We start from the raw sequence: 15,306 nt of genomic DNA on the forward strand, positions 1-15,306 counted from the left end.
GAATATTGCAAATGCACTGTGGGGAGTTAAACTAAGCACTCTTTTTGGTCTATCTCAAATCTTAAATTTTATGATTTGGAGTTGTGGTTTTATTATTACACATTATTTCCAAAACATAACAAAATGGATGAGTATCCCTTTAATCTGTGCCTTTCGATTGTCTTATGACCAATGCACAACAGTTGTGGATAATAAATGAATCACTTAGCATGTGACCATCTTAACACTTTAGCAAAGTCATGGTAGTTAATAATAAAGGCCACTCTCTACCACAGAGACTCTTATGATTCAGAATTGTGGAGGAAAATATATACTAAGAAACAATGAAATCAGCATGTTGATGTAGAGGGAAGGCTAGAGTTACGACTGAGAGACAGCAACAGAAAGAAGCAAATTGTGGAGGTGAAAGATACAAGAGAATCCCTCAGCAAGAACAGGAGTACCGCTGACATTTAACGTAAGTGCCTATGAGCTAGGTTTTATAAAAATCATCTCCTTTTGGTGAATGAAGAAGATAGGCACAGAGTTTAAGTAATAATGCCTAAGGTCACACAGCCTGTAGACAATGAGCTGACATTTGAACCCAAGTATCCTAGCTCTAGAATCCACACACTTAACACTTATGTAAAATGTCTCTAAGCTGAAGAGAAAGAAGGGCAAGTGTAAAGAAAATCATTAAGGAAAAATGAACTAGCAATTCCAATTCTCCAATTCCACTTTAAAAAGAAAGGTAAATAACTATTAAACATAAATGTTTTATTTGAAATCAGGATAAATAGATGTTCTTAATACAATTCTAATTCTTCTCTGTTAGAATAATTTTAACAAATTCTCTTGGGATGGTTTTTAGCCACTTGGTATTAGTGCCTCAGGGGTCTGACCTCACACCCCAGTGACAAAAGCATGAAAAGGTACTTTTATAGTCTTCTACAGGGACAAAGGTAAGGAAGCACCTCTTTCAATCATTGTCTCTGTACTAAAGCCCAAACCTGGTCAGTATGAATAAGGATTCAGGTACCCTTAGGTACAGAGCAATTAGAAAAGAATATGTTTTTCACCTGGCTGTTGGTGGTGAGCAGTGGAAGAATATTTACAGTCTCAAATTGATGCTCTACCAAGTTAGCATCCAACATAATATAAAGCTCAGTCCTTTCTCTGTATCCTAGACATTTCTCTCCCCATAATGAGGTATAGTCAGTGTTGAGTGGGGGAAGAGCTTGCAAGTATTTTTTACTATTTCTAATGTGCTGGCCCCGTGGAAGCCCTAAGCAATGCTGATATGTAGAAATTCCAGCGTGTCCCTTATGCCTACCTGGCAGGATGTATTGTGACACCTGAGGGTAAGAGCTGACTGAATTCTTCCTTTACCAGTTGTATTTAACATGTTCTAGGTTAGTTATACAGAATGCAGCACATAGTATAGCAAAGTGTTGTTAATATTCCTAGAGACATCCTCAAAATTGTACTCTGGTAGATGTGATCCTTCAAAAATTTCTAAAAGTTTCTTAATTGAAATCCTGTGGGCTGTGCCTTAATCGAACCTCACCTAGAGCCACTGCAACAATAGGCAAATGAAAGTCTAAAGTAAAAATCCAATTGTTGCCTGCTAATTCAAATCCAAATGGCCAATCTGTGTTATATTATGAATGAATGGGGCCGAAGCCGGTAGAGGGAAGGTAGAGAACTGATCCCCAGGGCCATCCAGGAACCATCTGAAGGCAGCTGCGGGCCTTAAGCATGTGCCATTTATTTATACAACTTGTATTTTAGAATGTGGAAAACCATAAAATCTGGTAGAAAACTTCTAATAAGAGTTGAAGCCAAGAATTTGTGGTCAGTCAGGGCGCCGTGTGGGAGAAGAGGGAGGGTATGTTTCCACTCCCTCCTCTTCCAGGTTCTGACTCACGCATTTAAGCAGTCAGAGGCAAGCATTACTCAACAGAAAGCGTATTCACTGTGTATTGGTTATTCATTTTTCTTCCTCAAAAGTTCCACTGGTGCATTGCACGTAATTTAATGGGCAAAGTGTAATTTTACCATGTCAGTTACATACTTAGCAAAGTCAGCTGTGGATCCTCTCAACCAGATTAATATTCAATACTTTTTCAGTCTTTTAACCTTTCCAGAGCTGAAAATGATTTAGCACTGGAATATATATTTCATAATATTAATCAGAGAGTTTGGCTTTGTTTTCCTTTTTATTGAGGTGTAATATATATACAGTAAAAAGCATAAATCTTAACTGTGCAGTTCGATACATTTTCATATGTATTCACCTGTATAACAACCACCTAAATCAAGATACAAAACATTCTAGCACCCCAAATGCTTTGTCACACCTCTTCCAGTCAATTGCCACTCCCCACCCTCTAATATTCAAGCGCAATCATTACTCTATCACTGTAGTTTTGCCTGTTCTTGAACTTTATAAACATATACACATACATACATATATACACACACATAAGACATACATACGTACATACATACATATAGAGAGAGAGAGAGAAAGAGAGAGAGAGAGAGAGAGAGAGAGAGAGAGAAACAATAGAGTAGGTACTCTTGTGCCTGGCTCTTTTATTAAATGTTTTATCAGGGAGACTCACCCATTTTGTTGCAGGCAATGGCAGTTCATTCCTTCTTATTGCTTGTAGTATATTCTACTGTTTGAATATACCACAGCTTACTTACCTATTCTACTAAAATGAGCACTTGGGTTGCTTTCAGTTTGGGCTTATCATGAATATAGCTGCTGTCAACATTCTTCAGACATTGTTGAGTACGCCTTTTGGAGGACAAAAGCATTAATTTTTCTGGTGTATGTACCTGATTCATAGGGTAGGCATGTTTCTTTTTAGTAAATTTTGCCAAGCAGTTTTTCAAAGTGGTGTTCCAATTTAAACCTTCATAAGCAATGTATGAGAGTTCTAGTTGCTCCAAATTATCTCCAATGAATGGCATTGTTAGATGTTTTGTTTTGTTTTGTTTGTTTTTACCTTTAGCCATTCTGATAGGTATGTAGGGTATCTCAATGAGATTTTTCTTTTCCCCTCTTTAATTCCCCCACCCGGCCTGTCCTATGGATGTTGCTGTTTCCCTTTTTTTAAGAACTGGATCTCTGAAGGTGAGGCGTCTCCTCCCACACGCTCGCTGCACGCACCCGGGGCCTGGCACACCTGGGGTATGATCCGTAGCTCCACCTGGGGCGCAGATTCAGGATCTTCTGAGTGTAAAGCAGACATGCTAACCACTTACGCTATGGAGCCACCTTCAATGTGGTTTTAATAGCCATTTTCCTGATGACTAAGAGGCTGAGCACTGTTTTCATATATTTATACCATTTTGATCAGTTGGATATCTTTTTTTAAAGAAGTGCCTATTCTTTTGCCCATTTTTCAACTCAGATGTTTGTCTTTTTCCTAAGGATTTCTTTATATATTCTAGATATAAGATATAAGTTCTGAAAATATTTTCTCCCAGTCTGTGACTTGCTTTCTCACTCTTAGTGGTATTTTTTGATGGTTAGTTTTAAATTTAATGAGACCAATTATCAGTCTTGTTTCTGTGGTTAGTGTTTTGTTGTTATTGTTGTTGTTGTTGTTTTTTGGTGACCAGTTTAAGAAATCTTTATCTATACTCAGATGAAGATGAATTTCTGATTAAGCACAGAATTTGTGAAAGCTCATTCTATCATTCTGTTATAGTGCTTGATAAATTGTTTAGTGGTTGTATTCCAAGATAACAATTTCTATGAGACATAAATGAGCTAATGAAGTATTTCCTTTGGTTTTTGTCTGACATCGTTGATAATTAGTTCCATGTTTATACTTGGCAAGCATTCTTATTTGGATGAAAATATTTCTTCTTCCTTATATATTACTTGTATAAGAAAAATTTTAAAAATTACTGGGAACTAGAGAGAAGTATAATAATCAATAAACATTCACTAGCTGTCGTCTGGATTTAACAACCTTGTATACACTGATCTTTAGATACATACTACATTGTGCACAAACACAAACATACAGTTACATATGTATATGGATTTTCCTTACATTTATAAGAACTTATATTGTGGCAATATAGTAAAAAAATAAAAAGAACAGAAGGCAATTATATGTCTTAGTAATGGTAGGTAAGAAAGATTTACCTTCACCTGCAACTTTTAAGAGAGGCAGCCATTTCCAGAAAAGCACAGGTACTCAAATCCTGGCTCTGTCACTTACTGACTGGGTAAACTTGGACCAGTTTCTCAGTCTCTTTGGGCTTCAGTTTACTCATCTGGAAATGGGCATAATAATATGACATATCTCATAGGGCTATTGTGGAAAGTAAACAAATGAATGCATGTAAAACACCATTTAATAAATGTCTAGTACATGATAAGTGTTCAATAAATATTAGATATAATTATTACCATCATGGACCACTAAATTTGGGGTATTTATAATTATACCCAATTTTTTAATAGCATTTTAAAAATTAAATGTATTGAGGTGACATTGGTTAATAAAATTATATAGGTTTCAAGTGTACAGTTCAATAATACATCATCTGTATATTGCATTGTGTATTTACCACCCAAAGGCGATATTCTTCTGTCACCATATAGTTGATCCCTTTTACCCTTATCTACCTCCCTCCCTCTCTCCTTTCTTTCCCTCTGATAACCACTAAAATCACGCTAAGCAAAATAAACCAGACTGAAAAAGTTGAGAACCATATGATTTCACTCATATGTGGGATATAAAACTGAAGGCAACAAATGAACAAGACAAACAAACAAAAATTCATAGACACAGACAACAGTTCGGTGGTTAATTATAACCAGTTTTAGATGAAGAAACTGTATGAGAGAAATTAAGCTTATACAACTTTAGCAGTAAGCTTGTCTTTAAACCCATGTCTGTATTTCATGGGCTTTCGATTCACCATGCAAAAATTGTAAATTATTCACTGAGCATGGTATATCTGAATTTGGGTAAAAATTAATGAGAAATAAATACAAGGGATACTAAAACTTGTCATAAAACTCCTCGAGTTATACTTTCTATGTAATGTAGTGTTAGGGCTAACAGTTAAACCAATCATTGAAAAGGGGCTCTCATTTGTTTAAACTAGACCCAAAGCTTCTTGATAGCAGAGCAGCATCTTAGATGTCACTGTGTTATTCATAATAAACAGCTGGGTACTGGGTATGGTGTTGATTTATGGGTCACTGAGAAGAGCTTGGAGAAACTTTTCACCTAGAGATATTATCTGTAGGTCCTATTACATTTTAGACTTATTAAGTTTTGCTTATGTTTTTTGTAGTCTGATTTCTAACTCGCCATACATTTTTATTTCTACTTTGGGGTATGAAGAGAAGTTTACAGCACTGGTGACTTATTACTCATATAACTGCTAGGACAGTGGTTCTCAAAATGTAGTCCCCAAACCAGCAGCAGCATCATGTAGGAACTTGTTTGAAATGAAGATTCTTAGGCTCTACATTAGATTTTGTGAAGGCTGAGAAATATTTTCAGTGAATGCCCAGGTGATTCTGATGCATACTAAAGTTTGGGACAAATGTTGTGGAGAAAAATAACTATCTTACTCATCTGACTATATGATGATAGCTGACTTATTTATTAATAAAATGAACATCAAATCTCCAGAAACCATGTCAAAAATAACCATTTTATTTGCCGTCTTTCGATTTGTCTGTCTGCTTATTGGATGACATAACTAACATGAATCAAATTAAAGAAAAATACAAAAAAGTGTATAAAGAAATTTCTTCCCTTTACTCCCGTGACTTAAAAGCAAGTCAAAATTAACAGTTTGTTTTATATCCTTGCAGGGTTATTTTATAAATACAATAGGAAATAGGTGTCTTTTTTCACCTTTTCTACACAAATGTATTATACTCTACGCACTGTTGAAATACAGCCATTTTAAAGTATTCAAATGTATAAGATTTCAACATTAAGTTTTGTAATTTTTTTCATGTTTTGCAAAAGAAGATACGCTTTACAGAAACTTCTTAAAATAGGAATTTGTTTTGTATTTACATGCTTCCATTAAACAAATTCTAATGCTTTATACTAACAATGTCTTTTCTTTTAACTTGATTTTCAAATATCCTATTTAAATAATCAAATATATAGAATTATCATCATTACAAGATACTATTTCTCCTACATCATACCCCAAAGACTCAGCCTTCTACAAATGTTAAGATCTAATTACATATAACTAATTTAATTTTCAAATTAATATTTGAACCATGTGTTATTTATTCAATAATGCTGGAATTTATTCCAAATTATGCTGGAGGCCACTTGCTTTTAGCCTATCAAGAATTAGATTAAAACTCCTTTTTGAATTTACTTCTATTCTATTCTCACATACCTGGCATAGTGCCAATTCATTTTTGAATAAAAAATGCAACCATATTCTCTTTTATTTTTTTAGCAATATTACAATTCTGACATTTGCTCTCTGCAAGCAATTATCTGGTTTCTTCAATTCTCCTTTTAATATTCTTTAAAGGAGTTGAAACATTTAAAATAGCCCTTTGGTCTATGCCAAAACATTTCCAGCTGTCTCAAAATATGAACCAAATTATACCAAGGGGATATCTTTTCAAAATAAGGTCCACAGGAGTGATTCTAAATTCCCTAACTAATAATTCAAGGCCTGCAACATTTTGCTTTTTTCAGAGCTCTTTCCCATAATTGAGCTTTCAGCTCAATAAAGATTATGTTATTTTTAGTTTCTTGTATCTTTGTGGTGTATTTCTCTTTCCATGACTTCATGAAGGCCATTCCCCATGCTAGCCTATCAACTGGTTTGCTACCCATATCCAAGTTTCCACCATGCAATTGAGATGCTCCTGATCTCTTAATAATACTACTTCTTATTTTTAAGTGGATATATTTTATCTTATTGAGCTTTAAAACCACCCTCTGAGATAAAAGGCGTGAGCATTGTTAAGCCATGTTACAAATGAGGAAATTGAAGTTTAGAGACCTTATTTATTCTTCTAAACTCTTCTGCATTTACAAGCTACTTTATCCACTTGGCACTCTAAAGTACCTCATAATATTATCTTTTTACGTGAGTATGATTTCTCATCACAACTCAATCTCCTTAAACGCAGTTTATCCTATTGCTCCTTGTATTCTCCCTCTATGGCTTGAACAGGAAAGAAACTCAGGTAAATATTAGTTGTTAGACTTGTTAAAATCAAAGAATTCTAAAACTTTGAACAAAAAGGGAGACTATAGATCACTTAATGAATACCTGTGTTTCTCAAAAGATTTGAGGTTTGTATAGCCCTGGGGTAATTGGTACAATGCTATTCATTTTTATTGGAAGATTTGAGATAAAAATTACTTTCATTTTAAATAAGTGCTGATATATAATGGTATGGAATGTAAAATTCAAACAAGTTTTAAGATGAAACATAAAACAAGTTTTTAAGATGAAACATGAAACTTCAAAGAAACTCCAGAGAAATATCAGAACTCTAATTGGCTGCTACAGGCTACCCCAGACTTCTAGGGGCTAAATGTCTTTTTCTTCTCTGCAGTTCATGCTATTTCAATTGAAAAAATTGAGAAGCATGAAATGCATCACTAATTGAGGCCTGGAGAGGTTACGTTAACGGCCCTAAATCATGCCTTATTTCAAACAATATTGATTCAGCATCCGCTACTAATTGTGCAAACACCAGCACTAAAATGACCAGCAAAAACAGAAAAGGACACTGACCTTCTAAGTTTGTATGTAAGTGGGAGTGAGGGGAACAGAGAGTCAATAAATTAATATTCAATGTGCGTAACCCATATAAACCAGCCACTCTTTCGGTTAGTCCAGCAGAGGATATTAAATAAAAGCAACACAAACCTTTATTGTAGCCTCTCCAGAAAATACCCAAAGGGGAGTCCATTCTTATGGCACACACACACAAAAATCTTTAATATCTTTTCCTGTTTCTTAACATTCTCAATAAGGCTCTCAGCTGCCAATCACTGACAAAAATGAATTTTCCCAAATTTCTTCCTGCCCCTCATCCTCATGAGCTCTTAGCAATTTGGCTTCCCGTCCTTTCCTTTTTCTAACTATCCATCTATCTTATCCTCAATACAAATGAAGCTAGTTTCTGACAAGAGATTTCTTTAGTGGTTGTGGTGACAGAAAAATGTGAAATGTCAGGAGGTGATTTTTGTACCTGTTATTTATTTATTTATTTTTTAAATTTACACAGTATGGTAAATGTAAAAGTTCAGAGTACCTGACCTAGGCTGGGAGATTAGAGCCAAATTCTTTAAGAAAGGGATCTGTTAAACTGAGTTCAGATTGCTAAATAAGTATTAACCGAAAAGGGGTAGAGTTAAGAACATTTGAAGCTTAGGGATTACAATCAATGAGATTTAGGGTGGAACAAAGCATGGAAATGATAAAAGGCCATTATGGCTAAAATACAAGGTAACAGGATGAAGGGAAGAAACTGGAGAGGGAGGCAGGGGTCCAATTATGCAGGGCCTTGTGGACAATGTTTAGAATTTGATCTCCCTCTCAGAAAGCATTGAGAAGTTATCAAAAGGATGCTGGGCATTGGCGTGATCAGATTTGCATTGTGATACAAAGAATTGGTAGGGACTAGAGATTTAGAAAATTTGAAGAGAACATCTAAGTAGACTTCTGGTGAATTGAGACAGTGCCAGAGGAGATGGATAGCAGAATAAAGATTCAGAAGTTCTTTGAGAGGAAATGGTCAGGACTTAGTGCTTGATTGGATGTGGCCGCTGCAGGAGATTGATGCCAAGGACAACTCCCAAGTTTCTTTCTAAAGCAACTGGACGGGGATGACAGACTTGGAAACAGGAAATTCTAGAAGAAGACAAGATTCGCTGAGGAATTTTGAAGGTCAAATGGCTTAAAAATGAGATAGGAAAAAATAATAATTTTGTTCCAGCAGGTCATGAAGCATCGGAATTTTTTTATGCTTGTTTTAATTATTTCCTTTTAACCTTTTATTTCACCCATAACCACCTAGTACACACAAATCACTTTGAGTTTACTTGGCTATTTTTTTTTCATTGATTTCAAAGAATTATATATACATAGTATCATTTATCTTAGTAAAATTGGTAAGAAGCACACTCAAAACCTATTTGATTTTATTAACCAATGTCACTCTAGTACTTTTAATTTTAAAAAAAGCAGGTTTCATTCTAAATTTCATCATTGGTGATAATCATTTTGAGCACCTAGTTATAGTTGATATATGGGAGCTTTCTCCACAGTCAAGTTTCTATTTTGTTCCCCCTTAAATGAATGAAGTTGTGGGGAGAAACTCGAAGATTCTGCAAATATCCTCACCAAGCTTGCAGTCATTGCATAATTTTATAATTCCATCATTCCCTCAGTATTTATTAGTTGGCATAGTAGAAAGCATTTCTCTTTTCTCTTTCGTTTATGTCAGTATGGACTCATCAATTCTAACTTTATTCAATAGGTTACAATCCATTATTATAATTATATTAATGCTCAATTTGTCCCAGTTTTCATCAGTCAGAGCCACTTCAAACCAACTCCTATATTCTTTTGGTTTGTGCTCATCATATTTTGAGCATATCCTTACAGATCCAATAAGATATCCCTGGCTCATCTTACACTTTTATTGCCCCAGTTTTAGAATCAACATTTATCCAAGGAATTCGGGTTTCATTTAATGGAGAAAAAGAATTTAGAAACAATGATCTGGATAACAGTGGTGCTCTGTGCCAGAGGCACTTCTAGGCCCTGTGAGATCTAGGAAATTATACACACAGTTAAACATACTTATATTTGCATAAAATGTACACATATTCACATACCTAGATTTATTTCCACATATATAACTATTACTACCTATATCTATCTATATCTTAGTCATTTTGGGCTGCTATGACAAATTACTCTCTTACACTGAGTGGCTCAAATAGCAAACATTTATTCCTTACAGTTCTGGAGGCTGGCAATCCAAGACCGTGATACTCGTATGGCCAGGTTCTTGGTGAGAACCCTCTTTTTGGTTTACAGGTAGCCATCTTCCTGTAGTGTTCTCACATGGTAGAAAGAGGGCTAGCTAGCTAGTTCTCTGGCCTCTTCTCATGAAGGTACCAATCCCATTCATGATGGTTCCACCCTCAAGCTCCACCTCCAAATGTCATCACATTGGGATTAAGGTTTCATTGCATGAGTTTTAAGAGGGCACAAACATTCAGTCCATCGCAATCTAGAAATCTACATCTAAATATTAAAAGCCGTGTTTAATATTTGTACCTTCAATTTTAATCCAGTATCACAAGAAATTTATTCTCCCTCTTTTCAATATTTCTAACTCCCTTTGATAATGAAAAACCTGGCTGTCATTATCATTATATTTATACATTCACTCAAGTCTAGAATACAGAGAGTTGTATTGGAATGGCTAACCTACTGAGAAAAGCAAACCTACTGGAGTTAATATTTGTTTTGGGTTCTTTGCCTTTGGGGTAAAATTTAAATACCATGAAATACATAAATCTTAAATATACTGTCTTAGGGCTGCTATCACAAAGTACTCTAGACAGGTTGGCTTATAAACAACAGAAACTTATTGCTCATACTTCTGGAGTCTGGAAATCTAAGATCAAGTGCTAGTATAGTCAGGTTCTGGTGAGAGCCCTCTTTCAGCTTGCAGATGACAGGAAGCGGGAGAGAGCTCCCTGGGGTCTCTTTTATAAGGGCACTAATTTCATCAGTAAGGGTTCCACTCTCATGACCTAATCATTCCCCAAATGTCCCAACTCCTAATACCATCACCTTGGGTGTTAGAATTTTAACATATAAATTTTGAAGGAATACATATATTCAGTCCATAACACATACAGTTTGATACGTTTTGACAAATGCATACTCCTAAATAACCCACACCTCTATCAAAACTTAGAACATTTCCTTCACTCCATAAAATTCCTTTATGTCTCTTCCTAATTGTCACCTCACCTAAGACAAACATCTAGTTTTTTTTATTCTAGATTCATTTTTTACCATAGATTTTAAGCATAGATTTTTTTTTAACCTATTCAAGAAATTCACATATGTGGAATCACAGAGTGTGTGCTCTTTGAGTCTAGCTTCTTTCTTTCACACAGCATAATTTCCAAGATTCATCTATAGTTTTGGTGTATCAGTATTTCTTTCCTTCTGGATAGCTATCCATTGTTTGACTATATCACAATTTGCTTATCCATTCACCTGTTAATGAGCATTTGGGTTGTTTTCAGTTTTTGGTGGCTATGAATGTTCTCGTTTATGCCTTTTGTGAATATATGTTTTCATTCCTCTTTGGTAAATATTTAGGAGTAGAATTTCTGAGTCATAGAATAGTTGTATGTTTAACTTTACAAGAAGTTGCAAATCTTTTCTGAAAGTGGTTGTACCATTTTGCATCCCATTAGTAAATATATGGGAGTTTTACTTCTGTAACTTGGCCAATATTTGGTATTTTCAGTATTTTTAATTTTAGCCACTCTAATTAGGAATAGAGTAGTATCTCATAGTTTTAATTTGCATTTCTATGATGACTAATTGAGCATTTTATTGTGTGCTTATTGGATATAATAGCAGTTATTTTTTTATAATTCTGGATATAAGTACTTGGTGAGATGTATGTTTTACATACATCTTCCAGTCTATGGCTTCTTATTTATTTTCTTGTGATTTTTGATGAGAAGTTTTTAATTTTGAGGAATTTATTTATTTATTTTTTACATATACAGCATCTGGTATTCCAAGGTGGTCTCCCATTCAAGTGTTAACCAGACCCAACCCTGCTTACCATCCGAGATCAGAAGAGATCAGACACATTCAGGGTGGCATGGCCATAGACAATTTTGAAGAAATTTAACTTGTCAATTTTTTTCTTCTATAGTCATTTCTTTTTCTGTCCTATCTAAGAAATCTTTGCCTTCTTCCAGATTTTAACAATATACTTATGTTTTCACTTTAGGATTTCTATAGTTTTATCCTTTACATTGAGGTCTATGATTTATCTTGAATTAATGAGGTAGAGGTTACAGTCCTTTTGTTTTTATGTGGATATTCAATTTTTCAGCATAATTTATTGAAGATTTTTCTTTCCTCACTAAACTGCATTGATACCTTTGTCAAAAATGAAATAACCATATAGATATTGGACCATTCCTGTTCTTTTTTCTGTTCCATTGATCTATGTATTTATTCTATTGGCAGTATTATATTTCTTGATTGCCATAACTTTATATTAAGTTTTGAAATTAAGTAGTATAAATTCTCCAGCTTTGTCCTTTTATTTCTTTATGTTTTGGTTATTCTAGATCATTTACATTTCCACATAACATTTAAAATCACATTGTCACTTTGACAAAAATATCTGCTGAGATTATGGTTAGGATTACAGTAAATTTCTATATCAATTTGGGAAAAATTGACATTTTAACAATATTGAGTCTTCCAAAATATGAACATAGTGTATCTCTATATTTACTTAGGTATTATTTAATTGCTCTTCTCAGTATTTATAATTTTTAGCATTGAGATTTTGCATATATTTTGTTAAATTTGTCCCTAAGTATTTTATGTTTTTAATGCTATTGTTAATGGATTTATTTTTAATTTGATTTTCAAAATTGTTTACTGTGAGTATGTAGAAATACAACTGATTCTTCATATCGACCTTCCTGAAATCTTGCTAAACTCACATATTAGTTCCAGTAACTTTTTGGTGATTCCTTAAAATGTTTCATATAAACAATTATATTACCTGAAAATAGGAATCATTTTCCTTCTTCCTTCCAATTGTTATATCTTTTGTTTCCATCTCTTGGCTTATCAAACTAGTTCACCCTACCAATAGAATAGAAGTAAAGGGAGAGTAGCCATTTTTGCCTTGTCTTCAACCTTAGGAGAAGAGCAGTCTTTCACCAGTTAAGAGGTACAAAATATGCTGACCCCAAATATGCCTCTTTGGTATACGGACTATTTTGAGCTGAAAACAATTGAGAATCAGCATATGCAGAAAAAGTCCTCAGCCTTTCCCTTATCTGCCTAAAAGCAGGGCATTTACTTCCTTTTGTGAAGGTGGCATTGGCATAAATTTCTTCCCTCCTGTCTCTCTCCCATCTTCTGTACCAGTATGAGGACAACTCTTATCACCAGAGATGGAGGGCCAGCACCGAGATGAGGCTGCAGAAACAAACCTTACTAAAATAACCTTTCTCTCAGATTAGTTTCTCCCATATTTCCTAGTGACTTTCCAACAATTTATCATTCCTAGAAGCCCAAATTCCCTTTCCTAGAAGTCTAGTCACTTCACAATTAAGCACCCTTTGTTAAAATGAGTCCAGCCATCACTTCTTTTCTGTGATGTTCCCATGCACATAAAAATATTAACATCAGTAAAATTTATGGGCTTCTCTCCTGTTACTCTGTCTTTTGTTAGTTTAATTTTCAAGCCCCAGACACCAGCCACTGAACCTAAGAAGGTAGAGGAAAAGTTTATTTTCCTCCCTTACATCATCAAGTACAAAGTTAGCTGAAGAGTTTTCATATATGCCCTTTATCAGGTTGAAAAGTTCCTTTTAATTCCTAGTCTTTTGAGAATTTTCTCATGAGTGCATTTATTTTATCTTGTATTCCCAACTTCTATCTCTTTATTCTTCAAGCCATTAAGACTGTATTTTTCTGCTTGTGTTCTAGCTACTCTGTATTACAAAAATTGGACAGTATCTTCAATTAAAAAGCCATATATAGTTCTTTTCTTACAAAGTTGACTCTCCTCCAGTTTCTGCCTGTTTTTGGTCACTTTGCAGTGCCTTCAAGTAGATATTATTTATATTTTTTTCATAGAGTATAATTGTTTTCTGCAGAACATCTAGTCTAATACAAGCTACTCTGCCATTACCAAAAGTGAAAATCCAGATGACCATTTAAAAAAATATGCTATTATGTTCAGGGCATTTGATAATGACCTGAAAAACATGGCTTATTTCATTGCTCATAGATGGCCAGATTTCTACACAATGGCACATGCCTGAAGCAGAGAATGAGAAGAAGGGCTTGCCTAGAACCTCAGGGGACTGCACTTAAAATGTTTTAGAGTTCAAGTGCTTTGTTGAATACTACTGTGGTCATAGTTTCTGAATGATTGGTTTAGTAAAACGTACATTACAGACAATGCTCATCATTAAAATAATTTCTTGAAATTCTTAAAGGAATTGTGGTGGCAGAGGAAAGTGAAAAATATTTCATAGCTTACTTGCATACGTTGTGCTTTCAGATCACAACCAGAAGAAGAAAGTGGGTGCATGGACTGTAAATAATAAAAGAACCAATTAAAAGAATAATGAAATGGGGAAAAAATGCTTAATATGAACTTCAAATAATTATTTCCCAGTAGCTCTATTAGGACAAGAACTACATTTCATACTTTGCTTTATACTTTGTACAATGGATTTTTTTAAGCAATAGCTGCACATAGTCAATCACATAGAGAACATAGCATTCATTTAGTCAAGTATTTTTGAATTAGCTATAATAAAAAGAAAATGATGTACCTTAAACTTATATAATGTTATATGTTCATTATATCTCAATAAATCTAGGAAAAAAAGAAAATTACTATTAAATATATCCATGTATTTTTTTTCCGTAATAATTGGCCTCTCTTAATTATTTACCACATCGAATATGTAATAACATATTTGAGATTGTAGGGGGCACTATTTTATTTAAATCCACTGTATAGAAGTTAAGAAATATCAATCCAAAGGAATGTCTCATAAGAACTTGGGTACATCTGTGATCACTATCCTATAAAAAAGTATTGAGGCTGCTCAGAAAGATTCTATAAATCACATGCTCAGGTTTAAACCAGCTGTAAGTAAATCTTGATAAAGGATCTTCTCAGCTAAATAAAATTATTTAGTTCTCCCCCAAGGAAGGCAAAACATACCTGAAGCCCTTAGTTTCAGGCCTCCTTGAAGGCTCTATTCTACACTGGTTGCATAACTTTCTTTTTAGAACAGTTAAAATCATGTCTGGTAAGAGCATGCAAAATAGTCCTGTTTTCTTATTTTAATATTCTTATAAATAGATGGAGTTCACTTATAGTTTAATCATTTGAGGTTTTCATTAATAATAAGAGTATAGACTAAAAAATAAAGATCTAAGTTCTTACATTCTATTTTTGAAATAAGAAGAAAAATGTATTTGCCAGTCATAGGGTAAAGTTAAGTATCACTCAGAACT

At 34.2% G+C, this 15,306-nt stretch overlaps 1 protein-coding gene and 1 pseudogene across 1 annotated transcript in view; one reads left to right on the forward strand and one right to left on the reverse strand.

The window, feature by feature from the left end:
* Positions 1–350: 350 nt before the first annotated feature.
* MTUS1 (microtubule associated scaffold protein 1) overlaps positions 351–15,306 on the forward strand; it is a 164,262-nt gene continuing 149,306 nt past the window's right edge. The window contains exon 1 of the mRNA XM_015592899.2: positions 351–457. The gene's annotated coding sequence lies outside the window, so the exon portion shown is untranslated. The remainder of the gene's footprint in view (positions 458–15,306) is intronic.
* LOC112483445 lies at positions 11,790–11,908 on the reverse strand (annotated as a pseudogene).

The sequence above is a fragment of the Pteropus alecto genome, unplaced genomic scaffold (genome assembly GCF_000325575.1).
Source record: "Pteropus alecto unplaced genomic scaffold, ASM32557v1 scaffold24, whole genome shotgun sequence".
Classification (NCBI taxonomy): domain Eukaryota; kingdom Metazoa; phylum Chordata; class Mammalia; order Chiroptera; family Pteropodidae; genus Pteropus; species Pteropus alecto.